The 17858-nt window shown below is 42.0% G+C and overlaps 1 protein-coding gene across 1 annotated transcript in view; it reads right to left on the bottom strand.

Moving 5' to 3' along the window:
- ptprsa (protein tyrosine phosphatase receptor type Sa) overlaps window positions 1-15417 on the bottom strand; it is a 256970-nt gene extending 241553 nt beyond the window's left edge. The window contains exon 1 of the mRNA XM_044362157.1: window positions 15157-15417. The gene's annotated coding sequence lies outside the window, so the exon portion shown is untranslated. The remainder of the gene's footprint in view (window positions 1-15156) is intronic.
- Between the last annotated feature and the right edge of the window lie 2441 nt (window positions 15418-17858).

Below are 17858 nucleotides of genomic sequence, written 5' to 3'. Positions count from 1 at the left end.
AAGCAAATCAAGTTAATGACAATCACTTTTGATGTACAATCACTGAAACTTCAAAGCTGTTAGAGGTGAGGAAAAATGCCAAAATGGTGAGAAAATTTCAACTGTTTCCAGTAGGACTCCAGGTTTTACCATCCATCCATCCATCCATCCATCCATAACCTTTGGACAGTGGAAAGACACTATCCAGAGAAAACCCACGCAGACATGTGAAAACATACAAACATCTCAATCTCTATTAAATAAGTATTTTATTTAAATTCAGTTGTTTCAAGAAAAATCTCGACAAAAGGGGAGGAGCCGGTGTAAACAAGCCGAACGGAATATGAGACACAATTTCTGGCTGGGATGAACATTTATTACAGCTTTTGCAGTAAAGTTAAGTAAGAGTATGAACTGGCAGGGTGGACTTGCAGTTGGAAATCTCATAACTGGCACGTTGCATTTCACTTTTAGAACAGCCAAAACATCCTTGAGCAAGACACTGAACCCCATGGCGGCTCACTCAGTTCCCTCTGAATAACAACAGCTAAGACAACAAAGCTCTTTTGTGCTGCAAGGACACGATGAGATCAGCGATAAATGTTACAGCCCATCAACCTGTAACTTGTCTATTTTAGGGAAGTCCTTGATCAAAAAACTTCTCGATTAATTTAACCCTTCAATACTGAACATGATTTAAGATGAGAGAGCCCAAAACACTAAGTACAGATAACTATCATTAGAGATCCATAAAACCTCACATTGTAGGGTCACTCTCAGCTTCATCTGAAAGCTTATTAATACCAAAACTTAAGAGGAAGTAAAGTGGATTTTCAAAGGAAATGACACATGACATGTACCTTCTCTTGTACACAGTATCACACAAAGGCGCAATTACTTAGATTTCAAGTTCACTCTAAAACGCAGCTCTGAAGGGAGAGATAATTTGTGAAGCTATTGTCCCATAGTGTCTTTAGATAAATCAATAGAAGAGGAGCTTATTTATTGTTCTCTCAAGCAACTGATCATTCCAATTCTTCCTGCAGCTGAAATGGAGGATGTACCTGCATATATATTTTCTAATATTGAACAAGTAATCTGAGGGGCAGCCACTTAACAATACATACACACAGCAGACACAGAAATTATTATAGCAGTAAATATGGTACACAGACTACACATACACCAACAGAGATATACTACATGCACTCGCATGCACACGAACATACAGAAATCAGTATGTCTGCATCTAAAGGGCAAAGAAACACGCATGCATGAACGCTGCCCTTCAAACATGGTTACTCCACACACACCGTGTGTGTGGTAGCAGCTTTTCTTTAACTGAGCACGGCCCCTCGAAATATCTGTGCATGTCGGTGCTGCAGTGAAAGACACTTTGAACATCTGTGGTGTGTGTGTTCCTGTGAAGCCAGTAAAAGCAGCAGCCGGAGAGCTGCTAAATATTTAATGGGCCTGTCTGATGGTCATAATCGCTTTTAAGAACAATAGATGAAAACAAAGGGCGTCGATGAAAAACTGCACTAGAGGTTAAAGCCAAATCTCAGAGTGACAGGACAGGACAGTTATAGGGAGGGAAGGAAAGGAAAATGAAGGATGAAAATAAAGGGAGAGGCACTCAGAGATATGCAAAATACATGACAGGTGACTATCAATGTTAAACGGGCTTGGCATTTGACCCAGGAACAGTTTGTAGGGTCCCATGACAGGCTGTGCACTTAAGAGCTATTTTTGGAAGGTGACATACAGAAAGAAGTGTACTTTCAGCCTGAACAGAAGTGAAATAAGGCAAAATGAAGCTACATAGCATGTGAAACACTGGATTTGACAGAGTAGTCGACAGAGAGTTAGACAACCAATACAAATACTGTTGTTATAAGCACCCCTGATAGCAGATATTTTGTGCTGAAATACAGTAAAACGTCAGTTAAGACCACACGCTCTCATCCAAAAGTAGTACCTATCCAAATTGTGGAGGTTTGGAGATGACGGCTGTAGTGATTTCTGATGTCAAATTCAGTGGCATTTGGTTTGTGGTACTCAACAAATGGGTATAGGTATACTATGCAGGATTTGTATCTTGGTGTTTGCAAACACACAGCATTCAGAATTGGCCGTTATAAAATGTTTTTTTTTTTTTCACAGAGGTTATATTCTAAAGCACAAATAAACATGCCCACACCTCCATACAACCCTGCAGGAAGGTGCAGCATTGCTGGATTTTGTATGAATGCAGGGCTTCATCCTGTCTGTTGTGTCCTCTCTCCTCTCTGTGTGTAACTCAGCCTTGCCCTCGGTCAAGCAGATGCACAGACCTGCAGCTCTTTATACATCCATGACACAGAAACAGGGAGCAGAGCGGAGCAGAGGAGAGAGACAGAGACAGAGTGATGTAACCTGTTCACTACATTACAAGTCCTGAGGTCATGCGCTGCACGCTGTTATTGGCTGGGGGCTACACACCCACTGCCCAAAGGTTGATGCCTAGATGCATCCCGTGTCCAGCAAAATAATAAGACAATACAAATAGAGGGCAGCATCTCTGCAGATAAATGCATCGCCACATATTTCTAGTGGGTCTGAGTCTATACATTGTTTTTAGGAAAATCCTGCATTATATACATTTAAATTTGAAAAACTCAACTCTCATTCACTCATAATCTATCATCCTGGAGTTTGAATGAGAACCATTTTCTTCTAAAGTACATTTGCAGTCTGTCTATCTCATGTCTGTTTATTGCAGGAGCAAGTTTGCCTGCAGGCAAGCATGAGATTCACCTGCTCATGACCACAACATAAAACACACATTATTGAGGTATGATTCATTTGAATAATTTAAAAAAATCAGTAGCAATACTGTAATTGAAAAACACAATAACGCTCTTCATGCACGGCAGAGCAGGAGGAGGATGGAAGGATGATTCTTTCCACTGCCAAGTTTATCTCTGTGATGTCAGATGGATGTGAGGATAGGTCAGTGATGGAGGAAGAGTTTATTTTATGTTCAACTAATGATCTGTAATATATAATTGTAAATATAATTGTACGATATGTAAATGATTCAGCATGTACGATTATCTCTAAGTTATTGTGGCATAATTCATAATAATCAGTCTTTTGATGGACCTCCATTGTTTTATTTTCGAAACTGAATCTATATTGTTTAGTTGATATCTTCATTTCACAATTTACAAAGCCAACACATAAAACACTTGAAGTCAGAGATAAGGAGGGAGCAACACAGAGGAGACAAGTTGGTAGAGGGGGAGACAACACTGAGATGTAAATTACTAGACAAGGAGAAAATAGGAAGGAAGAAACAACACAGGCAATCAGCAGGGAGTGGGGTGGTGTTGAGCTGAAGAAAGAGAGAGAGGCAGAGAGAGAGAGCTTGAGGAAAGGGACAGAATCAGGAGCACAGTGAGAAGGAGAACAAGAGAGGAGGACAAGAGGAATGATGGACAAGGAACAGGAGGAAAAAAATTAACTTAAATGACATGAAACAGGAATGGGCAGGCAGATAACCAGAGAGGTTTTTTTTTCCATGTCAATTAAAACAGCACTTTACAAAGGTACACAGGAGGAGGAGGAGAAGGCAGAGGATGTAATGGAGCTGAGGTGGCGGAGAGGTCGACATTTCAACTCACCCTGTCCTTCTGCTGTATATCTTTCTGGGTGGTTTAAAGCTCACTGCTTGGTCACTGGTGCTGAACTGCTTTTCTTTTTAAACACTAAAGACTGAATGCAGTGACCTAGCTTCCCCTGCTAACTGCTAACTGGGGTGGAGGGGATGACATGAGAAGAAAACATGCCTTCCACCTCTGGCAAGATGAATCAAAGTGATGAACGGGACAGCTTTGAAAAATCGGCAGTCCTATTTGAGGTTTGTCAAAGGTCTGACTGATTTATCTGGCGGGAAGTGATGGGAGGAGGGTTCTTCATTTCCATGTCGCCATTCCAGAGAAACAGGGCAAGCTGGGAGCGATCAGATGGAGATTCTGTGTACATATCTTGCTTTTCTGACTCAAGGCCTCAGAGTGGTAAAAATGAAAGGGATGGATGGGGGAACAAAAAGACAACATAAGAGGTAAAAGAGGTCACGGAAGAGATTGAAGAAAGAAAAGTGAGAAGGACAGGGGCAAAAAGTGAGAGAAAGCACAAGAGAGGCAGACGGGGAATAAGAAGCAGATAGGTTCACCTCTCATTAGCTGGCCTGCCACACACTATGCCACAAAGCAATGCACCTCCCAAGGACATGAATTAAACAGCGAGCCAACTACTTCAGAGGAAAGCAGCCCTGCCAGCACTTAGCCAGGCCTCATAAACAACCAGCTCGCATTTGTCACTTCCTCTTCACCCAACAAAGCGACAGCAGAAATAAATTACCTTTAAGTAGACCTCGTTCCTCCTCTCCCTCAGCATCCTGTTCTTGCCTCAGCAGCTAACAGCGCAAAACCCACGGAGAGCGAAAAGGTAAAAACCAACAACACAACACAAAGTAGCAGATTGGTGCCTGCAGTTAATTTTGTCACAGTGGTAGCTAGCATAAAAGTCATCCTACCTGTATTCATCATGTGTCATTGCTTAATTTTATTTAAGTATTTAATCATTTAGTCAATAGCAACTTACAAAAAGAATAACAGTGGTGTTAGCTTGAATTCCTTCACCCTGACAAAGTACACGTGACCATTAAATGATCAAGAGACATTAGAGCTAAGAAGAGAGTTACAAGGAGAAGCAAATGGAGTGAGATGAATAAAGAAAATAATTTGGCAATGTGTTATTTTTCAAGTACAGGCTTCTACCAAAGTCAGAAATGAGATTAATGATAATAACCCAGACAGGAGAGGAGACACGATTTTACAACTGTGAAAACTTTTCACACCAATGATCATTTTTATTCTCCTTCTCAATAACTGTGAGTAGTATGACACCATTCATTCACATTACATGTGTTTTTATGTATTCGATTGGCCAACACATTGCATTGCTAGATGACTTAACTTTATGTTGCAGCAAAGGTTAAGCCAGTATAAACTTTTTGCCAGACAACCACATATATTTTTGCCAAAGCCCTCTTCATTGATTCTTGCACTGTGCCAATAGTCTCACATTGATACACCGCCCATAGTGCTCTATACAGCCGTAGCTGTCGTATGAGTGTATACATTCATGCGGTATGAGTGATGAAGACTTAGGTTTTGAACAGAGCAACTGGTGTGTTGTAGATATGAAATGTTCTCAAGAACCAGACTCTTCCTGGAAAAAATTGATTTTTCCAACCAGTCTCTTGGAATGAGAGCCAGAATTCAGCAGGGTGTGGTGGGAGTGGGGAGGGAATGGCAGGTTCCCAGTCGTACATCTGTGAAAGACGTTGAATGAAAGGTAAAGGTCTAACTTGTGTCACGGCTTATGAAAAGAGAGATATCTAAGTAATATCCCTATCCCCTCACTTCATCCAAACTTCTGAACTCCAGCATGACCGGAGGTTGCTCCAAAAGCTGGTCATCAACTCTTCTCCTCTTCAATATGTATCTACTCGTTCAAAATTGGGATACACTCTCCTTTCTGCACCATATCTCAAGAACCTCCCTCAAGAAAAGAAGAAAGAGAGAGGGGGAGGGGGAGGACAGACAGAGAGAGAGAGAGAGAGAGAGAGAGAGAGAGAGAGAACAAGAAAAAAAGCAGGCTACTTAAATTCCTAACATGCCAGTAATGCCGTGGTTTGAACAGTCACATCCATCATTGATCATCCCCCACACTGCTGGACGGGAATCACAAAACACAGAGCACCTGGAGGCATCAGCCAGAAGGGCCACCCACACACTAAGATCTGTGTATGGAACCATTCACTGAGCACTAGTTGGTTAATGAACTTAGCTGTCTGGTTGTTTCGATACAATACTCCCCCTTGAAACAAAAACGAGAAAATGAGGAAGGTTTTTCTTCCCTCCTCTGCCTTATTCTCCATTGTAATTGTAGTAACCCCCCTGTTATAGTGGCAGGAGTTTGGCTGGTGTCCTGCTATTAAAGGCTGCTATTGAGCTAGCCTCTGGAGAAAACACAGGTTTGTTAATCAAGCGAAGGCAAAACAATTACTAGAATCTGATAATCAATGGTTGTGGACAAACAATAAATCCTTGGTGGCTGCTTCAGAGAACGACAAGTGGTAGGAAATTGGGTCCTACTAATTAAACAGAAACCTGCTGGTATGCTATCGTTAGCTAATAGCTATGCCGCCACACCGTTTAGCCTATCTGATTAGGCTGTTTGACACAGAATATGTAATAGCCACTCCAAAATCCTTTTTCCTTTCTCTAACTGCACGCTTGCTGGATTATCGGTAGACTAACAGCTTTTTCCCTTTGAGGACTTTGAAGTTTCTTTTTATCCGCTGTGTCTGATGCCAGAGAGTTTTGTTTGTAATGTATGAATATGACTCTGAATATCATAAAAAAAATTAAATGTGTGCAGCATTAATATCAGGTAGATGTTAATGCAAAGGGACTTTTGAGATGGCCACCGCTATATACAGCACTAATGCTAAATAGAAATACATTCTACAGAAGAAGAGGCAGTAGAAGACTACACAGATGTACAATGGCTGTTACTGCACATGGCAGAAAAGCTCACATCCAAATGTGACTAAAAAGGCCTGTTATGTTCCAGCACAAGCTTTAGAAAGGTCACAAGGGTTAGAGACCTTGTGAAATATGGGTATACCCTCTCTAAATGTGCCAGACGTAATCACTCAACCGTACAGATGGAAATTTCAATTCCAGTTGTCTTCCACTGGATCAGAAATCCGGATTTGGCAGCAGGCGGTGGGTGGAAAGCCTAATAGGGTGGTGGGAATTACAGCAATAGGAGGAGAGCTTGATGGTGAATGCCGGGGGAATCAGGTAAGACAAATCTGTCTGGATTTATGAGAGCCGTGTGTGAGCTGCTAATAGCAGAATATAGACCAGGCAAACAGAGGGGAGTTTATGATATGTAGCTCTAAGTGCACAGTTTCAGTATGCTGCAGAAAATGATGCCTCACTGTACTCTGCCTTTAAACAAATTTTTCTAACATTGAGTGAAAATCTGCCAATAGAAGGAAATCATCTTGTCCAAATCGTTGCGTTTCATGTGACATCTGGAAACAAGTGGAGTGACTTGCCTTGAAGACATTATGGCTCAGTTAAAGAAACTACACAGTAAGCAAGGCTGAAATGAATCTGACTGTGCTGGAAGATTTTTTTTTTACTTTTGTAAGATAAACTGTAATTTTTGTGTTGTTTTGTAAAGCACAATGTTAAAGGTGGGTGCAGCGGGAATAATGATCAACTGTATAGGCAGTCAAGCTGACATTACTCCTCTTAACACAATAGCAACCATTACTCTGCCATGATCAATAGTTGTTCATGACTTGCTTTAAAATGGTTCCATCCTCCACCCTCTTCCTATCTTCCTATCCATCTATTCCTGCCTCATTTCCAATCATCTCTTCCTCCCTGTCTCATCCATAATTCTACCTTCTTTCCTCTCATGCTTCTTCACCTCGCTCCTCTCTCCTTACCTACCTACCTCTCCTTCTTTACCTACTTAATCTTCTACTCCTCTCTTTTTCTCTTATATCTCTTTTCCTTTCCTTCTCATTTCTCAGATCCCTCTTTCCTCTACTCCTCAGTACATTCTACTCTGCCTTTTAATTCTTTTCCTCTCTCCCAACTCTCTCATCCTTATCCCTTCATTTCTTTATCATATATCTCTTCCCTACTTACCCTTTTCATGACAACCACTTTCTCTTTTTTTTCTTCAGTTTTCTTTCAACTCCTCCCTCTCATATCATTCCCCTCTTCTGCTCTCTTCCTAAACTTGTTTCTCATCCCTCCTTCCCCTAAAACCTCTAATTACATTCTTTCATTCATTTTTGTCCTTTCCATGTTTATCACTTCCTCTCTGCTTCCTCCTGTCTCCCTCTCTGTTCCTTCCTTTTTGTCTGTCACCCCTCCCATTTCCCTCCCAACTACATCTCCCTGTATCCCTGTCACCTGCCCTCCATCTCTCCATCCCTCTTCACATCTCTTTCCAACCAGTCCCCTCCTTCCATCTGTCGTTTCTCCTTTTCTGCACTCAGTGTCTCCCATGCTCTCCTGCAAACTGCAGTTCACAGGTTTCTCAGGGCACATTGTTGCATCCCAACGGAAGCTTGCACAGCATTCTGCCATAAATAATTGAAGAAGCCCCACATGGCCAGGCACGCTCAGTCTAAATGGATTATTCTGGGAGAGATCAATGCTGGCCTGTGAGGGTTTTATTAGGGCCTGCAGATGAAACGTACAAGGCCACCGCCAATGCTCTCCTCTCTCTGTCTTAATTCTGCCCTGCTATAGCGTGACATTCTCAACACCTCCCTCATCCCCTCGCCCGCACCTTCAACTGTTCACCCACTCCGGCAGACTGAGTCCGCCACACCACAGGCCAACGCCTTACAGTACAGTTCTGAATTAAACATAAATGACTATCCAAGACACTGTATGAATCATTCATTTACTGTGATGCCTTTGACTACAATGTAGGCTAGTAGTAAACAGGCGAGACAGTGTTTACTTTTTCCTGCCGCTGTCGAGAAGCATCATCCTCGCAGACCCCCACAATCATCAGTCCCCGCTCACCAGCATGGCAGGAAACATCCGGCAATATCCACTGCAGTTATCATGGGCAAGAAAAGGGGGGTTGGGGGTGGGGTTTGGGTTGGGGAGGGTGAAATGCTACTGTGACCTTCAAGAGTTACGACCCTTGGGGGCGGTTGGCGGCTGCAGTGGCAAATAACCCTCTGCAAGCTTCTCTCCCCGAGGAGATTTACATCTGTCACATCCAGTGAGAGGTCTTCTAATTGTCTACTCTCCAGAAAACATCCTGCCAAGCTGGCAACCATGGATAGCTTGTTAGTTATTTGGATCTGTTGGATTTACATTGTCTGAAGACCACCTAGTCAATGTGACTTTTCTGGAACATTTATTTTGGGACCAAAGTGCAGCAGTCACAAGCATGCAATGGAAAGCAAGAATTTTTGAAATGGATACAACAGAGATCAAAGCCATCATTCATTTACATCCTTGGCCTCCTGCAGTCTTTGGATGAACAACAATACCTCAAGGCCTATGCATACTCCTATATTCTAAACATAAAAAAATTATTACATGTATTTAAAAAAAATGTATTTCAGTTAATCTGCTCTGGTAATGAGTGAAATATTTTATCCCCATTGGCAACATATCCTTTTAAAATTGTTTCCTAATAGAAAATGTATTATATAAAATGCAGTTTAAAAGATCAGACATATTTCACATACTAGTTTGCCCCCCTGTATATGTCCCCTCTGTGTATTTTAGACTATCGCTTGAACACATCATTTGTTGGCATTTTCTCAGGTTCTCTAAACACACACATTACCGTTGCAATTATCCTTGAGTAGAGAGCCTCTGAACACTTAACATGCTGCTTTAACCTGAACTAAGACTTCCTCAGTGATTATGATGTGTCCTCCTCACCAGTGAAATTGAGCCATGACAAGGTTACATTTTTCCCTCCACCATACAGGCTTTTGTGATTACTGTGAAAACAACATAATCAAACCCTCCAAGCAGCAAGGAAAGGTGCACAAGATGTTTCCTCCTGCTTCTTAAACTCTTAAACACGTTTTTTGATTGGGATTGTGACTGGCAGATGTGATTAGACGTTGCTTTATGAAATTGTGTTTTGAGATGATGCTTAACATATTTGACAGGGAGAAAGGTGCCCTGAGGCTTTTACCCCCGTCCCCCGGAAGCGAGTGTTCTCCCTCTCCTTCCAGGGAAAGGAGGAGAATTCTTGCATTACTCCAGGATCTTCCTTCCTGACATCTAGGCGTGTACCAGGAAAATGTGTACACATCAAAGCCATTAAAGTGTCAAGCTCCACGGTGGGCCCAAACCAGGTCAGAGTGTTTATGGAAAATGTGAATAGTGCATTTTTTGCCCTCATTCTGGCAGTCAAGACTTCCTCTAAAGAGCTCATATCTGAGCCATTTGAAATGACAAACCACTGTCCAACAGACGCAAGGACAATTTCTTTCTTTCCTGTTAGAATATTCCAGCATCCATTTGCATACAGACTTTAGGACCATATGCTTCCTGACAAGATTTAGTGTACAATATGGAACCACTGGACAGAAGACTGGGAACAAAAAGTGCTCTGTCACATTATGCTGACTCCCCCCTCCTAACCCCTTTAATTTCTTTAATGATTAACTCAATCTAAATTACCTCTGCAGTGCCCAACTACTATCGTTTTGGTTATAGATGTCAATCTTTTGCTGCTTGTATTCACCCTAAACGTTCACATGTATTGAAAACAAATTACCATGTTGTGTTTGCATATGGCTCAAGGGGTGGAGATGAGGAAGGGATATTCTGAAATTGACATTTTGCTACTTAGAATTTCAAATTCTGCCACTGGCAGGGGGAAAAACCAGAAAAAAAGCCTGCTATTTATCTGGAGGTGACAACTAACAAGCGTTCTCCTGGTATTTAGACTTCCGTAGTGCACCTGGGTGAAGCTCTCCATAAAGTGTGCTTATGATCAAATATTTTCTTCTCTCTCCTCTTGTTTTACACGTTTAGGATACCCTTAAACAGCTCTACCAGCTATCCACATCTTTTTCCATTATGACAGCATGAACAAGGGTGTAACTTTGGTTTGAGAATTGGGGAGGACGTAATTAAATGGGGTCTGGGTGTCCTCCCCCAGGAAAAAATTGCGATTTGAATTCCATTTCCTGCATTTCTACATATATTTAGGGACTATGGTAACATATAACCCACCTGCAACTCAGCACTGCTTCTCACTGCCTCACCCTCCCTGTCTTCCATAGGCATCACCACCTCATCTGATGTCTGATATGAAAGCAGTTGACACGCACAAGGTATAGAACAATGCTGATGGCAATGCCGGAGCCATATTGAAATCATGTTGGTTGTATTACTCTTAGTGTACTTTACTTTGTTCACTTCTTCCTCACATTATCAACAAACCAAAATCACCTATAACCTTCACATATAACCTACCTGAAACTCAGTGCTGCTTCTCCTTGCCTTGCCCTCTCTGTCTTCACCTCCATCTCTTCTGATCTCTGATATGAAAGCAGAGTCGAGTTATCCTATTGAGCCTGTGGTGTGTGAGTCTAACGCTAAAGTAAACTAGGAGCTAGAGAGACTATGCTTTTCATACATTGTTGACGAATACTTCCTGCGGGTTTAAGGCGGACTCATTTTCAAGTTACATAGGTTAATAGAAAAATCATGTTGTTTTACAACCATCTTAAATATTTAATTTGCCAAATCCCTTTTTTCCCCCTATTGAAACATGTGTGACGGGCTGGTGACTATTTCGCTCGCCAGCCAATGTTAGTCATAGCAACGTTATCTGGTAAGAGAGTATCAATGTTGGCTCAGTCAAGCCTAACATCAACAGAGAGGAGAGGGGAGGGAGAGTTGAAAGGGGGTCTGGGAGCTTGAGCCTTTTCCCCGTAGTCCTAGTGCGTACAGTTTGTCATGTTTTTTTTTTGTTTTTAATACAACGTTAGTTTTCGGACTGTAAAATGTGGAGGGGTCCAATACTGCCTTCTGAAAAAAGTGCAGGGAACATATCCTCTGTGTCCCCCCTTAAATTACGTCCCCGCATGGCCACACACTTAGGCTTGGGCGCTTGTAATGAGACTGCAGAATGAGACTTATATCTCATCTTGCGAATGCAATAAAAGCATACGTGCTTGTGTGTGTGTGTGTGTGTGTGTGTAAGCAGATTCATGTCTATCACTATGTGCATTTGCAATGAGTGCCAAGAGTTTTTAACAGCAGTGGCCTCTCTCACATGCCTGAAACTATCTTTGATGCCCAGCTGGTGACAGGTGAGCATGATTTAGGTGCATTTCTGCAGGAGAAAACAACGGATGCTTGAACATGCCATTCAATCACCCATCTCATACATACAGAGAGGCTGGTTGATTGATGTCAAGTGAAGAGGTGTACATGACAAAAAGGCTTCCTGGCTCATCCTCATAACCAAAAGCTCACTAAAAGATGATGTCACTCTACACTCCAAAAATTAAATAGGCTTCATTTAGGGGCATTTTGTAATTTTAATGATTTGAAATTTCTTTGAAAGAGCCAGTGAAAGTAGAATATAAAAGGTATGAGAGAGAGTGAACCCTCCATGGCTGGACCTAAACATAAGATTTCACCATCAACAAAACGGTGACATGAGCCTGAACACAGATCATGAAATTCTATTACACAAGGGTTAAAAAACACAAAAAGAAAGTAAAGAAATCCTTTCTTTTAACTATTGAATAACCTGAAGGTCCTCACTGGCTCCATTCAGATCTTAGAAGAACCAACAGTGAACCGCTACATTTTAGAGTGTGTAGCCTCTAAGCATGTCCAACACGTATTTGATTGCTCCATGAACAAACGCTGGGTAACGCTTCATAAAATGTGTCCAGCCCATTAAGTCTGAGGGAAGAACTCTAGTAATGGCTGTCCTTCCACTGGCCTGTCTGTTAAGACAGCAGAGAGTGAGTGACTCCCTCTTGTCGTAGTGATCATTCGGTAGTACCACATCTTAATATCAAGATATCGGCTGAAGCATAGACACAGCCATGCTGAAGAGGGAATACGAATCATAATTTAAACTGCAATATTAACATCTTACAAATAGTAGCCTAAAATCCCAGGGGTGCTGTCGTGCATAAAAAGATGTAACATCACAAAGAAAAGCAGAGAGTGAATGCAAATCTCTCTGTGAATGCCTCTTTGTGTGTAAGCTGTATACACCAACTCATGCATTACATCATTTGTTTCATCACTGTGGTTCAGCTCCACATAGCTTAATGTCTTCCTTGCAGGAGGCCAAACTTTCTATTGTAATTGAAAAAAAATGTGCATGAAATATGGAAAAGGCAAAACTCAAGAAGCATATGATTGGCTGCCAGAATAAATCTGTGGCGGCATAAGTCTGAATATAATTTAGTAAGGACTGAGGACTTTTCCAGAGAGGCTGGGTGCAGGGGAGGGGTGTGTGCTCCTTCTCATACAAATCTATTGGTGGATGTTACCTGCCTTGCTCTCGTGCTCCTGGGCATTCTGCTGTGTGTGTTGAGGGGGGGGGGGGGGGGGTCACTCCAAATTTCTCATGTGACGGAGCATAACAGGGAATTGTAATACACAGCAACATCATAAATGTGATTACATTACATTGCACTGCAAGCCTGTAAGCCATTTCCAGGCACCATAAAAAGCTATAACTAAGTTACCACGGGTACAGAGAAAAATGAATAAAGCCATTTTCTTTTAACAACCCGGGCGCTTTCGAGATATTGTTCTCTCCCCTGGCTTTTATGAGCTTTGTAGAAGCGCGATGCGCTCATTGCGATCGAAACTGGAGACGGAACAAGATGGAAAATCCACAACTTCGGGAAAATAATAAACTATATTGTTCTGTGGTAACTGTTTCAATATGAAACTCCAAATAAAAAAGGTGCTATTATATCCTCACCAGATTTCACAAATCTCTCCCAAAGCTTTAGGATAATGAATCGAATAATGTAGAGTGCAAACAGGTATATTTGCACAGATTTGTGTAGAAATACTAGATACACATCATCTTTTTAAACTTTATCATGATATTATTCCATTTTTATCCAGATAGAGCGTTATTATCAGCAGGTCTTTTCGTAATACCGAATCTCCGTAGCCTAGTGTAAAACGAGGCAAAAGAAAAAGAAAGAGAAAAGGCATTGTTATTTAAAATGACAACCAATTTGAAAGTTCGAATTTCAACTATTCTTGCAGGAGTTTTCTATTATTTTTGTCTTTGGACATAAAACAACATTAGAGATATCTGAAATATCCACGGACACAACAGGGTCTACATGAACGGCAGCAAATGCAATTCATGTCGGAATTTCCAGCTTTCAATAAGAGCATCACCATCGTTAAAAAGTCAGTGTCATTGCACTGCTGACTCCACCTCGGTGGGGATATAGAAAGCTCAAGTGGCGCACCTCGAAATAAGCCCAACTCCTTACGCCATTGACAGCGGGATGCGCAAAGGCATGTCCATTCCTGGGGTGTAGACCAACACTACAGTGCTCTCAAAAGTCCAACATGTATAAACCTTAGGCTTTATATCAGACTGGCACGCACGCACAGAGAGATGGAGAAAGAGAGAGAGAGAGAAACAGAGAGAGAGAGAGAGAGAGAGAGAGAGAGAGAGAGAGAGAGAGAGAGAGAGAGAGAGAGAGAACTGAAATAGCCTATCGAAAATGGCATTTCCGATCGATGCTTACAAGAAGAACTGAACGTGTCATGATCCATGAGCATGTTCATATCAGTGGATTCTAATGCAAAGCATCTCACGGTTCACTTGGTTAATGAATTGCCCCCCCCCTCAGTGGAGAAGCACTTGCTCGATGGAGCACCCCCCCCCCCTCCCCCCCAACACACACACACACACAAACACACACAAACACACACACACACACACACCTCCGCCCGAAAAAAAAGATGATTCAGAAATATGCGTTATGCTCCAGAGCTATATAGCGCATACAAGTGAAAGAGATATCCTTCAGAATCTTCGTTCCGTTAAAGAACCACCCAGGTTTCTTGTATTTGGGAGATTAAATATGTAATTAACTCTCAGTTGGGGAATTGAAAGGGAAGCCTTGCCTATTACGACCGTCGTTCAGAGTGATGGATAGCCATCGTACTCAAGAAGCAGATATCCTCCGTTACCAGCAGCAGCTTTGCGGTGGCAGAGTCGGGTCTCCCGCTGAGTTCGGGACAATCGAGCATCCCTCTCCATCGCAAAGCTCGGTGGCAGCTTGAACAAGCTTCTTTGCAGTATTCTGAAAATGATGCCTCTCTTTGGACACTTGCCTGCGTCTCTGTGTGCGGGTATTAAGACGGTAGAATAACGCACGACTCGTGCGCTCCAAAACCAAATGCCCACACGCTTAATTTTTGTTTAAGCGCTTAGACAATGACCGAGCTCATGTTTAAAATTTACCTGGGAAACAAAAGTAGCTGGAAAGAGTCCGGGAGAAAAAAGGAGACAGGGAAGTGTACCTACCTTTTTGTCTGCCTCGGAGTTCCTCTTTCTTTCTTCTCAGCTTATAAACCCTCACATCGTCATGATTAAAACAAGCAATAATCCCCGGGTTTGTGTTAAATGTGTGCGTCCCTGCGGCTGGTCCAGTGAGGAGCGGTTCACGGGTTCCTCTGCCGGGATAAATAATGTTTTTAAAATCCACCCCAGGAGCGCAGGTTGCTCAGGACGCGTCTGGGTACGGCAGGAGGAGTCGCTCCCTCAGCAGCAGCCGCCGTGCGCACTTGGAGAAACCAGAGCTCTGTCCGCGCAGGGAAGCTGGGGGAATGATGTCATGCGTCCGGCCCTCCCTCTCCAGCCACCCCTCAACTCACGGGTCTCTCCATCTTCACCCCCCCACCCCCCCCACCCCTCAACGTCCCCCCTCTTCTTTAATGGCATTCTGTTTGAACATTAGCACGGTAAAAAAAATTAAATACATTTATTCTAGCTTTAAATATCATGATTTGGAGAGATATCACTTGAACTCAGTGCAGCTAATTGTATTAAATGTTTTCAGAATTTTAGTCAACAATGAAATACATGATCACACAAATCTGCTATAACTGACCAGTGAAAACATTTATTCAACTGTTTAAGTTAGGTTTTAAGCCGGAACACAGGGCAGTATAACTTGCCTTGGAGGATATTTTTTTACAGTGCTCTACTTGACGTGATGAAGTCATGCCTCTCCCCCACGCCTCACTGAAGGTATGGTCCAGTAACATCGTCAGCCTGCCTTTACCCGGGATAAAGATGGAGGTACGGTCGCATGAAACAGACCAATACAAGCCACGCACTGTATCACGGCAGCCGGTGCAGCTGGGGCATCTTAAAGATAAAGCATCATATCTCCTTATCAGAATAATAGGTGAGGTTTATTGTGCCTATATATACTACACTGCAAAGAAAGAAATATTTTTAACAGGTAATTTAGTCTTGTGTTGAGTTGTTATCAATCAGGAAATGCAATTGGAGAAAGTAATTTTGTTCCAGTGCAAAAAAATGTTTCAGGTTTTGTTATGATGATTTCTTATTGTCATTATTTAAAGGAAATCTGGTAAAACTACTGGAAGTAAGTTATCACCTGCCATATTTTTTTAGTCCTTACAATAATATAATAATGTAATTATAAAGATTTCAGTGGAACATCATTTTATGTTTGTGAATAAGAAGTGAATCAACCTACAGTATCTTTACCTGACATATTTTAAGTATTTTCATTTGCATTTAAATTCCTCACAATGGGTGAAAAAGCTGTAAGGTATTTTCTGCATCCTGACTTTGCTGCTGGCTGCTTGCTGGAAAAAAAACTGAAAGAAAAAGACTGGGAGGGTGTTTAATCAATCAACTTCAGCTGCGGGTTTTACTTAATCAAATCTTTAAAGTGGCAGGGCTGCTTTGCTCTGCTTTATATGTTGGTGCACAGATGCTGCTGCAGGGACAAGCTGAAATGTAGCCCACTGCTGGAGCTTGTCCATTCATGCTTCTCCTAATGTATAGACATGTTCCAAGGTACTTAACCCTCAAGTGGCTTGCCTATTGGTGGATGCTGGAAAACCGAGGTTCTGTGTCAAGTACATTACCCCCACTTATCTGTATTACAGGGGTGTGTGTGTGTGTGTATGTGTGTGTGTGTGTGAGGGGGGGGGGGGGGGGGGGGCTACAAAGAGAGAGGACAGACCACTGACTTGCCAATACATCACACATAAATTCACACCTGTGGGTACCAATGAGTCTTCATGCAAACTTGATGGACACCCTTTTGTGACAGGGTGCTGATTACCAAGAAACCATATGACCCCAAGAACCTTTTTCTTCTCTTCTTCATTTTGGCAAAGATCAAAAGTCAACCTGATTTGCAGAGAATGGGTTAAAACCTGAAAATGCTGTGTATGGTCCTTTAAAGATGGCAGACCTCAATCAATTTCTGCGTCATGGACTGGTGGGACAAAGAAGTGAGGATGCATAAATTAAGAACTGGAAAGCACCCTGCAAGAGTCAACAATTTCACCATTTGTGGCCCCATTGGGGATCCTAACCTTGGAAGTGTTGAATTCTCTGCCCACTGAACAAGACAAGACCCATGTGTGACCTTTATGCCAAACTAAAGCATGCAAGTCCCCTGGACTGATAATCTCAGCCCATCCTCACAAGAAAAATGACAGTACAGGTCTAAAATTAAGGCCGGCAAAAATTACCTATAGTTACATTTAGGCCACCTAGCGGCTGTAGTAATTATGAACCGGGGAAGTGATGCAGTTCAGATGCCGTCAATATAAGGTGACTTGATCAGGTGATTTGATAAGAGGATAGCGGGATAGATAGTGGACTTAGTATAAACCACGTTACAAGTGATAATATTAACCCAAACCATGACCTTTCCCTAACCTTAACCAAGTGGTTTTAGTGCTTAAACCAGACCTTAACCAGAGTCTTGTCACGCTATAAAAAATAATTATTTTTTAACAGTGATTTGTAATGATTTTGGAGAGCCAGATTGCACGACTATGGCCGATAGATGGTGTAAACGTAACTATAGGTTGTTTTTGCATGAATGAATTATTTTTATATGAATCCGGGAAAGTACTGGAAGGAAACAAGTCACCATTACTGCGGTGGCATCTGTAACATTACTTCTGACAACAATGTCTAGGAGTTTGGGAAGAACCTTTACTATTCTCAGC

The sequence above is a fragment of the Thunnus albacares genome, chromosome 9, assembly GCF_914725855.1.
Source record: "Thunnus albacares chromosome 9, fThuAlb1.1, whole genome shotgun sequence".
Classification (NCBI taxonomy): Eukaryota; Metazoa; Chordata; class Actinopteri; order Scombriformes; family Scombridae; genus Thunnus; species Thunnus albacares.
This window is presented reverse-complemented; position numbering and strand designations above follow the sequence as displayed.